Here is a 12,347-nt window from a genome sequence, read left to right as displayed (position 1 = left end):
AACTCTTAAGTTAAGGACTTAACTCTTGTGTAAAAGTAGTAACCTTTTGCTTAGAAACCAGTGTATTGAAAGAGAAAGTGAATCAAGGAATTTTTAGGCAAAGAGTAAAAAAGTTGTATGATGCCTTTTTGTTTTGCTACTGTGGCTTGAATTCATGGCCTTACGCTTGCTAGGCAGGTGCTCTACCAGTTCAGTCATTCAGCCATCCCATTTTTGTATTGTGTATTTTCGGGATAAAGTCTCACAAATTATTTGCCTGGGGCTGGCTTCGAACCTCGATCCTCCTGATCTCTGATTCCTGAGTGGGTAGGATTACGGGCGTGAGCCACAGGTACCAAGCTAGGATTTCTTATCCTACTTTTTTCTTCTTTGTCTGATTTTTGTGGTGCTGGGGATTGAACCCAGGGCCTCATGCATACACAATACATACTCTACTCTCAGCCCCTTGATAATATTTTGTTTTTGTTTGGTTTTATAAATTCTTGATTAAACTTTATTTATTTATTTGGTGATAAGGGGGTTTGAACTCAGGGTCTCCTGCTTGCTCAGCATATGCTCTATCACTTGTGCTGCTCTTACAGCCCCCGTACTTTTTAATAAGGTCAGCATTGACCTGTTAGACATGTAGTTAATCAGTGATGGATAAAGGGAGATGTAAACATTGTAGGGTAATTACCAAAGTTAATAAGTATTTATCGAATACCTGCATTATGCCAGGCACTCTTTGTTGTTTTGTTTTCTTGGTGGTGCTGGGGCTTGAACTCAGGGCTTTACACTTGCAGGTAGGTACTCTACTGCTTGAGCCATTCTGCCAGCCCCGTGCCAAATGTTCTAATGGAGCTAATTATTGAAATGAACAGGAAAATACCAATTTATATTTGATATGAAGAGAAAGAAAATAGGCAAGTGGTAAAGAGTGGACTGGTTGGCTAGTCAAGAAGTGACAATGACTGGAGGTGTGGTTCAAGCAGTAGAGTGCCTATAAAAGAGAACAATCTAGCCCTTTCTATAACTTGAGTCACTCTGCCAGCCCTATAAGAAATTTTTGAATACCATAGGGAGGTAGAAAAAGTAGAGAAAGCTGGTGAGTTAGAGACACAGAAGACCTAGAATTTTAGATGAGCAAATTTATTTCAATTTGTTTTTAAATAGTAGTAAAATATACCCAATGTAAAATTTACTTTTTATGTATTATGTATGTGTGTATTTATGGTGGGACTGGGGTTTGACTAAGGGCTTCACACTTGCAAAGCAGGTGCTCTTGAGCCATACCTCCAGTACAAAATTTACTTTTTCAATCATTTCTAAGGATACAGTGACATATAACCCCCACTATCCAATTCTAGAACTTTTTTTTTATCATACCAAACTGAAATACCTACCCATGAAATAATAACTTCTTTCTGGGGGTATAGCCAGTGACTGAGCCCTTGTCTAGTGTGGATGAAGCCCTCGGTTTAGTTCCCAAAAGCTGCAGTGCAACAAAATAAAACTTCTCCTCCTCTGTCCATTCTCTGCTCATTACTATTTTGCTTCCAGTTTCTGTGAAATGACTATTTTAGGTACCTTATATAAATGGAATCATACAATATTTGCCTTTTTGTTTTACTTAATCGTACTTGGCATAATGTTTTCAAGCTTTATCCGTGTTGTAGCGTGTATCAGGATTTTATTCCTACTAAAGGCTGAATAATATGTTATAGTTTTAGCTGGGTGTGGTGGTGTAGGAGGATCAAGAATTTAAGGCCAGTCTCAAAAAAAAAAATCGATTTGCTGTGCATTGTATGTACATATCTCATTTTGTTTGTTCATTCATGTATCCCATCCCTATCCCCAGGGCCTGGCTCTGCCACTTGAGCCAGGTCCCTAGTCCTTCCGTTTTTTCTCTTGATGGACACTTGCATGATTTCTGCCTTTTGGTCATTGTGAACAGGGCGGCTGTAAACACTGGTATACACATACCTGGTTCAGTCTTTCAGTTCTTTTGGGTTTATGCCAGGGTGTAAGCTTACTGGATCATATGGTAATTCTATGTTTAATCTTTTTTTTTTTTTGAGGCAGGGTCTTGTTGTATAGCCCAGGCTGATCTTGAACTTGCTATGTAGCCTCAAACTCACAATCCTTCTGCTTCTACTTCCTGAGTGGGGGGATTATAGGCTTGCACCACCATCCCCAGTTCTGCGTTTGTTTGTTTCCTTATTGGCATCACTGGGGTTTGTACGCAAGCCTTGCAGCTTGTTAGGCAGGTACTCTGCTGCTTGGGCCACACCCCAGACCTCTGGGTTTACTTTTTGAGTAACAACTATACTGCCCTCCCCAGAAGCTGTACCACTTTCCATTCCCACCAGCAGTCCCTAAAGTTCCAATTTCTCCCTATCTTTGTCTGGATTTGATTTTATTGTATATCTGGTTTTGAGCAGTGTGATTTTTTTTTTTTTTTGGTGGTACTGGGATTTGAACTCAGGGCCTATACCTTGAGCTACTGTACCAGCCCTTTTTTTGTGAAGGCTTTTTTTTTTTCAAGATAGGGTCTTGAAAACTGTTTGTGCAGGCTGGCTTCAAACAGACATCCTCCTTATCTCTGCCTCCTGAGTAGATAGGATTGCAGGCATGAGCCTGGCTTCAGTGTGATGTTTTTAAGGTGTATTTCCTTAAAAGGTTCTTTATCATAGATTTCTGTTTTGTCTATGTGTGGTACTGGGGTTTGAACTCAGGGCCTCATGCTTGGTAGGTAGGTGCTCTACTGCTTGAGACACTCCACCAGCCCTTTTTTGTTGGCTGTTTTTGAGATAGGGTCTTGAGAACTATTTGCCTGGGTTGGCCTCAAACTATGATCTTCTGATCTCTGCCTCCTGAGTAGCTAGGATTACAGATGTGAACTACTATGCTTGGGTCATGCATCATTTTTTATCTGGTAGTTTTAGTGAAAGATCTTCAAAGGAATTTTAAATCTGGGGGCCTCAAAAAGAAATCTTAACATTGTTTTACCAGAAATCTATGCTTACTGTGTCCAGAGAAAGCTGCGTGTTTTAATTAATAGCATGTATTTTGATCTCCCAGGGCCAGACAAGATTCAGTGAGCTCCTGCTTTCTTTTTTCTCCTTCCTCCTTCCCTTTTTCCCTTCCTCCCTCCCTCCTCTTCTTACCTTCCTTTTCTTACTTTTCCCCCCTCCCTCCCATTCTCCTTTTTTTTTGGAGATAGGATCTTGCTACACAGTCTAGGCTAGCCTCAAGAGATCCTCCTGCTTAGCCTCCCAATTGTCAGTGTGCACCACCATGCCTGGCTAAGTTTTTTTTGTATTGGTGGTGTGTGTGTGTGTGTGTGTGTGTGTGTGTGTGTGTGTGGTTGTGTGTGTGTGTATGTGTGTGTGTGTGGTGTGGTTGTGTGTGTGTGTGTGTGTGTGTGTGTGTGTGTGGTGGTACTAGGAATTAAACCTAGGCCTGTACATGCTAGGCAAGCGCTCTTCCCCCAAGCTATACCATCAACCCTTCTCCATTTTTAAAGAATACAGTTATTAACTTCCAAATTTGAAATTTTTAGAAGACGCTGGGGAAATTTTCACCTTGGTGTTGACTGATTCATTGTCTGTTTATGAGTTGGGAAAAGATACTCCCTGTTTCAACGAATAATAGACCAGTGAAAACTATTAAAGGGAAAAATGTTGATAGGATCACACAGTTGCTACAAAGAGGTTTTTGAAGCTTGTTACCTTACGTGCAATTTAGATTGGGATATTTTCAAGAATAGTCAGCATTAATATTATGTTTTAGGTGCTGGTGATTGAACGTAGGTCCTCACACATGCTAAGCATATGCTCTTACCACTAAGCTACACTCCCAGCCCAATATTGTGGTTATTATTCTTGTCCTCACTAAATGATCTGGTTTAATTTAAAAAGGTTTTCTTTGGAAGCTTCTTATCATGTTATATAATCTGTGTGAATAAACACTACAGTGATGTATTTAAACTTGCCCTCCAGAATTTACTAGTTCCTCTTCCTCCAGTTCTTTTCTTTGCCTCAGGGTTCTTTTTCATGACTATGTCTTGGATGTTTGCGCAGTTAGAAATAATGTCCATAAAGATGGTATTGTTGAGTGCCTACGGTTTCTGGTCCTTTGATAATGTGATGTGCTTTTTGCTTTTATTCAGAAAATAACTGTGGACAGATTGTCATATAGTCTGCCATAGACAGTAAGGATATTGTGGAAAAAATTCTGGCTGTCTGCATAGCATGACCTTTCAAAACTGTTTATTTTTTTATTTTTTTTATGCTGTAAGCATCTCACTTGCCTTTTGACTGCCACATGATAGAGGAAATAGTACATAAAGGGCAATAATGGCTGCCTTGTTGTTCTCATAGAGCTGTCCAATATAAGAGCATGTTAGACAGTCACGTATTATTAAATATAGCTTTGCTTCTGTGGAAGGTTACTAGCGTTAACATGTAATACATAGAGTATATTTTAAATGTACAGTTTAGGTTAGCCTTGTAATCTGAAATGCTTTAAAATCCAGACCTTTTTTTTTGAGGTGCTTGGAATTGAACAAGGACCTCAGGCATGTTAGGCAATCAAGCACTCATTGCTGAGCCATATCTACAGCCCTCCAAAACCTTTTATTTTATTTTGTTTTATGAGACAGGGTCTCACTCTGTGGCCCAGGTTGACCTTGAACTCACCATCCTCCCGCCTCAGCCTCCCAAGTACAAGAATAACAGGTGTGTGCTGCCATGTGTGGTTCCTGCAAAACTTTTTGAATGCTGAAACGATACCTCAAATGGGAAATTCCACACCAAACCTTGTTTGATAGCTTATCAGCCCAACACAGGCATTCTGAAAATATTGCATCAAATTACTTCAACCTATGTGTAAAGAACATGTATGAAACATAAATCAATTTTGTGTCTAGACTTGAGTCCCATCCCCAAGATATCTCACTGCGTACATACAGATATTAAAAAATTAAAATGGTCTGGGCACCGGTGGCTCATGCCTGTAATCCTAGCTACTTGGGAGGCACAGATCAGGAGGATCTGGGTTTGAGGCAAGCCCTGGCAAATAGTTTATGAGACCCCCATGTCAAAGATACCCACCATAAAAAAGGACTCAAGTGGTAGAGTGCTTGCCCAGCAGGTGTAAGGCCCTGAGTTCAAACTCCAGTCCCACTAACTTACTAAAACAATCAGTCAGTCAATAAGGGCTAAGCTGTGGCTTAGTGATGGAGTGCTTGCCTAGTATGTATGAGGCCTTGGGTCATATTCCCAGCATGACCAAGAAAAAAAGAAACATTTCTAGCCCTAAGTATTTCAGGTAAGGGATACCCAACCTGTGTTTAAAATTTGAACAGGACATCACTTACACCTTTTTCTTTTTTTGGAACGTAGTCTTACAGCCCAGGCAACCTGTAACCTGCTACATAGTACAGGCTATATACTTGAGATTCTCCTGTCTTGCTCCCTCCCCCCACACACCAGTGCTGGGATTGTAGATGTGCACCAATTTGCCTGGTTTTTACTTAGGACATTCTAAAAAAAGGATTGAAATTTTTTATCCAAAAGTTTAAGGATTATTCATGAATGGAGAATATCGTATGCAGCTTATGATACAAATTCATAATTTCTGTGAGGAAATTTTTTTTTTGGGGGGGGGACAGGTTCTCACTGTGTAGCTTAGGCTGCCTCAAACCTGCAATCCTCCTGTCTCAGTTTCCCAAATAGTGGGATTCCAGGCATGCATCACCATACCTGGCTAGGAAAGATTTTAAAGCAGCCTATGGAGGCATCTTTCTCCTTTTCCTGAGCACCCAAGAAAAGCTTTGAAGGGTTTGGGAAAAGTGAGTAAGTACTAGATGAAGCTTTTCAAATACTTATTTTACATTGGCAGCTTAGCTTTATAGTATATTCATGTATTCATTATTTAGTAGGTAGTCCTAAGAGCCTGTTTGTTGTGTCAGACACAGTGTGGGACACTTAAGATGCAAAACCCTGTCCCTGTCATTCAGGAACTTAGTACATACCATCAAGGGTGGCAAACAGTTTATCAGGATCACAAATCTTTTCTGCAGCCTCTAATGTCTCTTCCTCCCCGGAATTTGGTGGGGCAAAGGTTACAAGAAGCAGCAATTGGGGTAAGGATGGAGGGAATTCTTGGAAGAGGTACAGTTGAGCTTGGGCTTTGTTATCACCGGCATGAGGTCATGGGCCAGCGGAATGGGGATGGCTTCCCATCAGATGGGCTTCTTATGCCAGGTGCTACCTAGGGTCTTCACATGTGTTATTACTGTGAAGTTTAAAGGTCAGGGAAAACATGAAACCCCTGTGTAAAATAGCCAGGGCAGTCGTGTGTGCTTTCCTCCCTTTCCCTAGCGGACACCTTGCTGAACTTTTCTGTCATTTCCTTATTTTCTTAGGCATCCCTACACACAATTCAGCTTTGACAGTACTTAAGTAAAAAGAATCATGTATATATTTTTGTTTCTCTTAACATGGTTTGTACGGTTCATTAATGGTGATTAGTGTAGCTGTATTTTACCAGTTTTCCATACTGTATTTAGTACAATTTTTTGTTCTAGTAGTGTACATTTGGGTTGTGCCTAATTTTTTGTTATTATGAAAGATTTTACCTTAAATGTTTATGTATGTATACTATCCTTTCATTTTCCTATAATATATACATAGTAATAGAAATTTTAATGGCAAAGTCTTTTTGGAAGAGATTGAATTAGTTTATTCTTCTGGCAAAGATGATCTATGACTCTCGGTATGGTTTTAATTTATATTTATGAATAGTGATATTAAGCATTTTCCCTCATATGTGTTTTCTGGTTATCTGTGAAATATCTGTTTAATTCTTTTGCCCATTTATTTCTCTGTTGGCTTAGATGACTCAGTTGGACCAGGTAATATGCACCTACAATCCCAATACTTGGGAGGCCGAATTGAAGGCCAGTCTGGGCCTCAAAAAATGCCAACAAAACAATCAACTAGGAAACATAAAAATCATGCTGTGTTTAAAAGAATATGAGGTTTTTGAAACAATATCATTTATTAGATTAACTATGGGGTAATGCTACAAATTAAGTATAAGACTATCTGAAAGCTGAGTTTAAAGCATACACATAAGCCAGACATGGTGGTACACTTCTGTAATCCCAGTACTCAGAAGGCAGAGGCAGGAGGATAATGGAGTTCAAGGCCAGCTTGGAGTCCGTAGCAAGAGCTTGCCTCAAAAAACATAGCATAACCATAAAAACTTGAGTTTCTTTGGGATGCTAGATATAATAATGTGAAGCGAATTATAGCATGTGTCCCATTGTGCCCAGGTCATAGGCTAGGACAGTAAGTCAGTGAGGTGAGTTCATGCAGCAGCCTTGTGGTGCTGCCTCGACTCTTTAGGTGAGTGTATTATTAGTTCATTTTTAGTCACTGTAACACAATACCTGAGGCCGGGTAATGCATAAAGAAAAGAGATTTACTTAGCTTACAGTTTTGCAGGCTGAAAATCAAGATAAGACAGCTCACTGGGCACCAGTGATTCATGACTGCATTCCTACCTATGTGGAAGGCTGAGATCAGAAGGGTCAAGGTTTGAGGCCAGCCTGGGCAAATAGTTCATAAGACCCCATCTCCAAAATAACTAGAGTGGTAGAGCATCTGCTTTGCAAGTGTGAAGCCCTGAATTTAAATCCTAGTTACAAACCACCCTCTCAAAACTAAAAGATCAGGCAGCCTATCAGTTCAGCATCTGATGAGGGCTTCTTGGCTGCATCCTGCAATGGCTGATGACATCATGCAGGAACACATACAAAAGGGAGAGATTGCCAGGTGCCAGTGACTCATGCCTGTAATCCCAGCTACTCAGGAGGCAGAGATCAGGAAGATCTTAGTTTGAAGCCAGCCCGGGCAAATAGTTTCAAAGACTTTATCTCGAAAAAACTCATCACCCAAAAAAAAAAGAAGTTCTGGTGGAGTGCCTCAAGGTATAGGCCCTGAGTTCAAACCCTAGTACTACAAAAATAAATAAATATATACATATATTCATTCATATATACATACATACATACATACAAAAGGGAGAGATCACATGGCAAGACAGGGAATCTGTACAGGGGAAGGGGTTCAGGCAACTCACTTGCATGAACTAATCAGGGGTCCATAAAAAGATCATCACATCATCATTGCTTCAGAGGGTAGTGCCCCACTGACCTTCTGCTAGGCTTGACTTGTTAAAGGACTCATTGCCCCTTCAAGAGCACACATTGGGCACCAAACTTCCAGCACATGAACTTCCCCATCTGGAGGGACAAACTACCCCCAAAGTACAGCAGAGAGGTATTCCGATCTTGACACTTCCATCCCATCCTGTAGTGAAGTTCAGCTGGGTACTCGTGCTTCTCTCCCAACACTGCATCCTCATCTCTTGTCACTGGGGCTCTGGGAGGTGGTGGTGGAAAGCCCTGGCAGGCATGTCTGTCTCACTATCCTTCACTCTTTGGCATTCCCTGGCAGTATGTGGGGCCCCATCTGAATGAAGCAGACCAGACATGCCTCCTTACCTCAGCAGACCCAAGTGCTCTGTACAGGCTGGGTGCAAACTGCTCAGTTTTGGGGTTTTTTTTTTTTTTTTTGTATTAGTTAACTTATTATTGTATTGTATTTGGGGTACATTGTGACACTTACCAAAGTGCTTACAATATATCATAGTTGAATTCACCCCCTCCATCATTCTCCTTTATCCCCCTGTGTGTGTGTGTGTGGTTTTTTTAATCCCCTCACCCCTAATCAAGTGTCTTCAAACAGGATGACTAAATATTTATTGAACCCAGGGCATGATGCTTACCAGGCAAGTACTCTACTCTGAGCTACATCCCCAGTCCCCTCCCTTCCTCTTTGATCAAGGCCTAATACTAAGATGGTGCTAATAGCCTGCCTCTTCTGGCTTATTGTGTCCTCCAGAGAGAACAGGCAGTGGAAAAAAAGACTTGGCACCAAGGACAGATACCTCTTCGGTTTTCCTGGCCTCCCCTCCCTGTTTACTGTAAGTAGTAAGGGAGAAATGAAAGCTGCTCACAGAAGCATTTTGTCATTCATGGCTGGATAGCGTAGGAGGAAAATTGGTCTCCAAGGAGAAGACTTAAAGCAGACAAGCAAGTCATAAATACTTGAATACTGTGTAGACCAAACTTCAATCATTGTGCAAAGGAGTAACCCTGAAATGGTCAGGGAGAAATACCAGCCTTTGTAGGATGCTCTTTTAATTTTTATGTATTATAACTTATTTTCAAAATGACAGCCGACAGAAATAGCTAAAAGGTTCAGAGCCTAGAGTAGTGCTTTTTCTACAGCTGTAAGCTATTTAAAATTCTTCTCGTGTTACTGTTTGCCATCCAGATGGCTTTCTGGCACTGGCTCAGTTCCTAGATGTGAGGGCTGTTGGTTACTCACCAGCTCCACCACACACTTGTACAATTTGGCTCCTGACTCACTCTCACAGCAGTTACATGTGAGTAACCTTTGCTGCACAAACAGGCATCCCTGATTGTCATGATGTCACTTGTAAACAAGAACCAGGAATAATTGTAGGGAAGATTTGCTGACATTCAAAACCACATACCTTGGAGTCTGCTAAGCCCATCACCAGTAGAGCAAGAAACAGAAGCTGTTACAGAGACAGTGAGGCTTCTGTCTTTGTATCTGGATGATAGGTGCAAAAGTGTGTCCAGTTACTTGGATATTTGCTTCACTCCTGTGTAGTTAACTAAAATGGCTAAAAAGCAAGAAAATAAAGGGGGTGGGACTTAGCGCAGAAATTAGTTTGGAGGGAGGCATTGCTGTCTGCAGATAAATCCAGGGGGCTCTGAGGTGCTGGCAGTGTCCTGTGCCCTGTCTTGGGTGCCAGTTTGCTTTGCCACAGGTGCTTGCTTCACATTAATTCATTCAGCTCGACAGGTATATTTCGAGTATCTTTATGTTCTGTTTTTTAAATAGAAATGTTTAAAATCAGAAGTATGTACTCTCCTGTCACGTAAGAGAATTCCCTCATCTGGCTCCTCAAAGGCTAGCGAAGGTAACTGTTGCTGTGTGACAAACTAGACATTGGTAGTCTTTGTCCCATTAATTTTTTTTATTTTAAAATTTTTAGCTGATACACACAAACATGAAATTGTCCCTATTAATGGAGTACCTTATAGTGTTTAAATCAGGGTAAACATTTAACTCAAACATTTATTTTTTTGTTGTAGAAACTTTTAGAATCCTTGTAGCTTTTTGAAGTGTGAAGTATATAATTGTTACCTATGTCACCATACTGTGCAGTAGTACCATAAGGCTCCTGATCTTATCCAGCTGTGACTTAGTACCCTTTATTAATCTTTCCCCACCTGTACCCCCTATTAATTTTTATGAATTATTGGGAAATAATCAGGAAAAGGGAAGATGGGGATGAAATATATCTTTCTTGTAAATATGTGTCCAGTTATAACAGTTTACGTCTTGATGATAGGGGTAAGCATGGAAGCAGGAAGGCAGACTGAAAAGTAGAACTCTGAAAAGATTCACCAGCATTACTTAATAACAAATTAAATATTTGTGGGGGAGAGGCTGAAGGGTGAATGGCTATGATCAGTGCCTGATGTATGCATGTATGGAAACAGCACATTGAATACCATTGATATATACAATTAATGTGTTAATTATAACAAGTTAAACATTTGAGGCAAGACTCTTTAATTTAAAATGAAGTATCTTAAGAGACCAGCAGTATATTTTAGAATAATTGACTTGTGACTTAGTTTTTATAACCTTTGTAGAAAGGCTGTTACCATTCTTTGACCTGGGAGTCTAATGAATTACAATTTTTCACCACCTCTTTTAGTCTGATGAAATAATAGCAATAAAGTCTTCTTTTCTATTGGGCACCAATGTTATGTATCCAAATTTCTCTTACTACTTGTATATGACAGTATTGTTTTTTAAAAAGTTGTTAGGAATATGGGAGTTAAAAAAAATTCTCTCGTGCTTTTTAAGTAAGCAAATATATATATGTATATATATATTAATACTATTCCTTTAATGATTGTCAGTGGAAGGAGTAAGATAGAAGTAGGGCAAACATCTGAATTAGAGGGCACTGTGGTCTGAGGTTCCTGTGTGTGTTGAGAGCCTGTCCAAAAGCAGACACTCCTGCTAAGATTCTGCTGCCCTGGGTGCTCTCCAAGATGTAATCTGACTTAGGCATCTCATCATAGCTCAGCTGGACTGGGATCCTCAGACTATGGAAGAATCTCTAGCCTCTGTGGTTAGCCTTAAGTATTAGTTGTTTTTGTTTTTTTTTTTTTTTGGCAAGTATTAGTATTTTTGGAGGGCTCTAAATCCTTATGACACAAAATTCTCACTATAGAGAGACCTCGCCAATTAGAAATGAAAACAGACATAGTTTAGTGGTAGAGTGCCTGCCTAGTGTGCTCGAGGCCTTGGATTTGAGCTGTAGTGCTGCAAAATAATCAACAACACAATGCCACAGAAGTTAACACTGATACTTCAAAACAGGGAGCAGATCACAGTAGCAGCTAACATGAATAGAAGTAATTTAAATAGAAATTTAAATCTAGTAAATGTGTAAAAGTTTGATTTTGTAAGTAACTAGCAATGTACTTTAAACCATAAGAACTTCTTTTTTGCCTTTAGATAATTAAGATTAAAAAACTCTAATACAGTTTTTTGTTAATGAGTACTATAGTGAGATATAAATTAGAACACCATTTCTAGAAAGCCCCTTTTGAGAAAGTTTGGCAATATAAATAATGAGATTCTGAACCCTACTGGATTCAAACTCCTTTTCAGTAGCATGTTTTATTAAAATGAACTTTATAGGTATAGGTAGGTAGTCTGCCTATACATGTAATGAAATAGAATGTTCTAACTCATATAAAGGAAGGTCACACAACTGTAGTGGACAGTGGTCTCATGTTTACACCTGTGCTTGGATCACCGTTGACTGCCTAGTGTACAAGTACAGACTGACACGGGGGTACGTGTTGGTACCTCAGACTCAATAAGGGCACAGAGTGCCACTGCCGTGTCAGTGTGGCTTACAAAATAACAAACTAAATGAAAGATCCTTACCATTGTTGCATGGCTTCTTATTCAGAAACAGAACAAGAAGTCACTGAGTACTTTTCCTTCATATAGGTGCCTCATGTTAGGATTCCTCATGAAGCAAAATTGTAACTAATTTATACACAGGTGGGCTCTGTCATATGCAATTTATATTAAGCAGTACCCCCCCACACGCCCCCATTGTAATTCGATAAAGGAATTTTGCAGTATTCCTTTCTGCTTTTTTTTCCT

The 12,347-nt window shown here is 39.9% G+C and overlaps 1 protein-coding gene across 5 annotated transcripts in view; it reads left to right on the top strand.

Moving 5' to 3' along the window:
* Positions 1 to 12,347, top strand: part of LOC109691805 (phosphatidylinositol 4,5-bisphosphate 3-kinase catalytic subunit beta isoform) — a 121,113-nt gene that overhangs the window by 25,480 nt on the left and 83,286 nt on the right. The window contains exon 3 of one of the 5 annotated variants that reach the window (XM_074059634.1): positions 8,955 to 9,036. The exons of the other annotated variants lie outside the window; for them this stretch is intronic. The gene's annotated coding sequence lies outside the window, so the exon portion shown is untranslated. The remainder of the gene's footprint in view (positions 1 to 8,954; positions 9,037 to 12,347) is intronic. 5 annotated transcript variants of the gene reach the window in all.

Source organism: Castor canadensis, chromosome 17, assembly GCF_047511655.1.
Source record: "Castor canadensis chromosome 17, mCasCan1.hap1v2, whole genome shotgun sequence".
NCBI classification, from domain to species: Eukaryota; Metazoa; Chordata; class Mammalia; order Rodentia; family Castoridae; genus Castor; species Castor canadensis.
The sequence above is the reverse complement of the archived record's forward strand: the minus strand, read 5'-3'. Positions and strand labels throughout refer to the sequence as shown.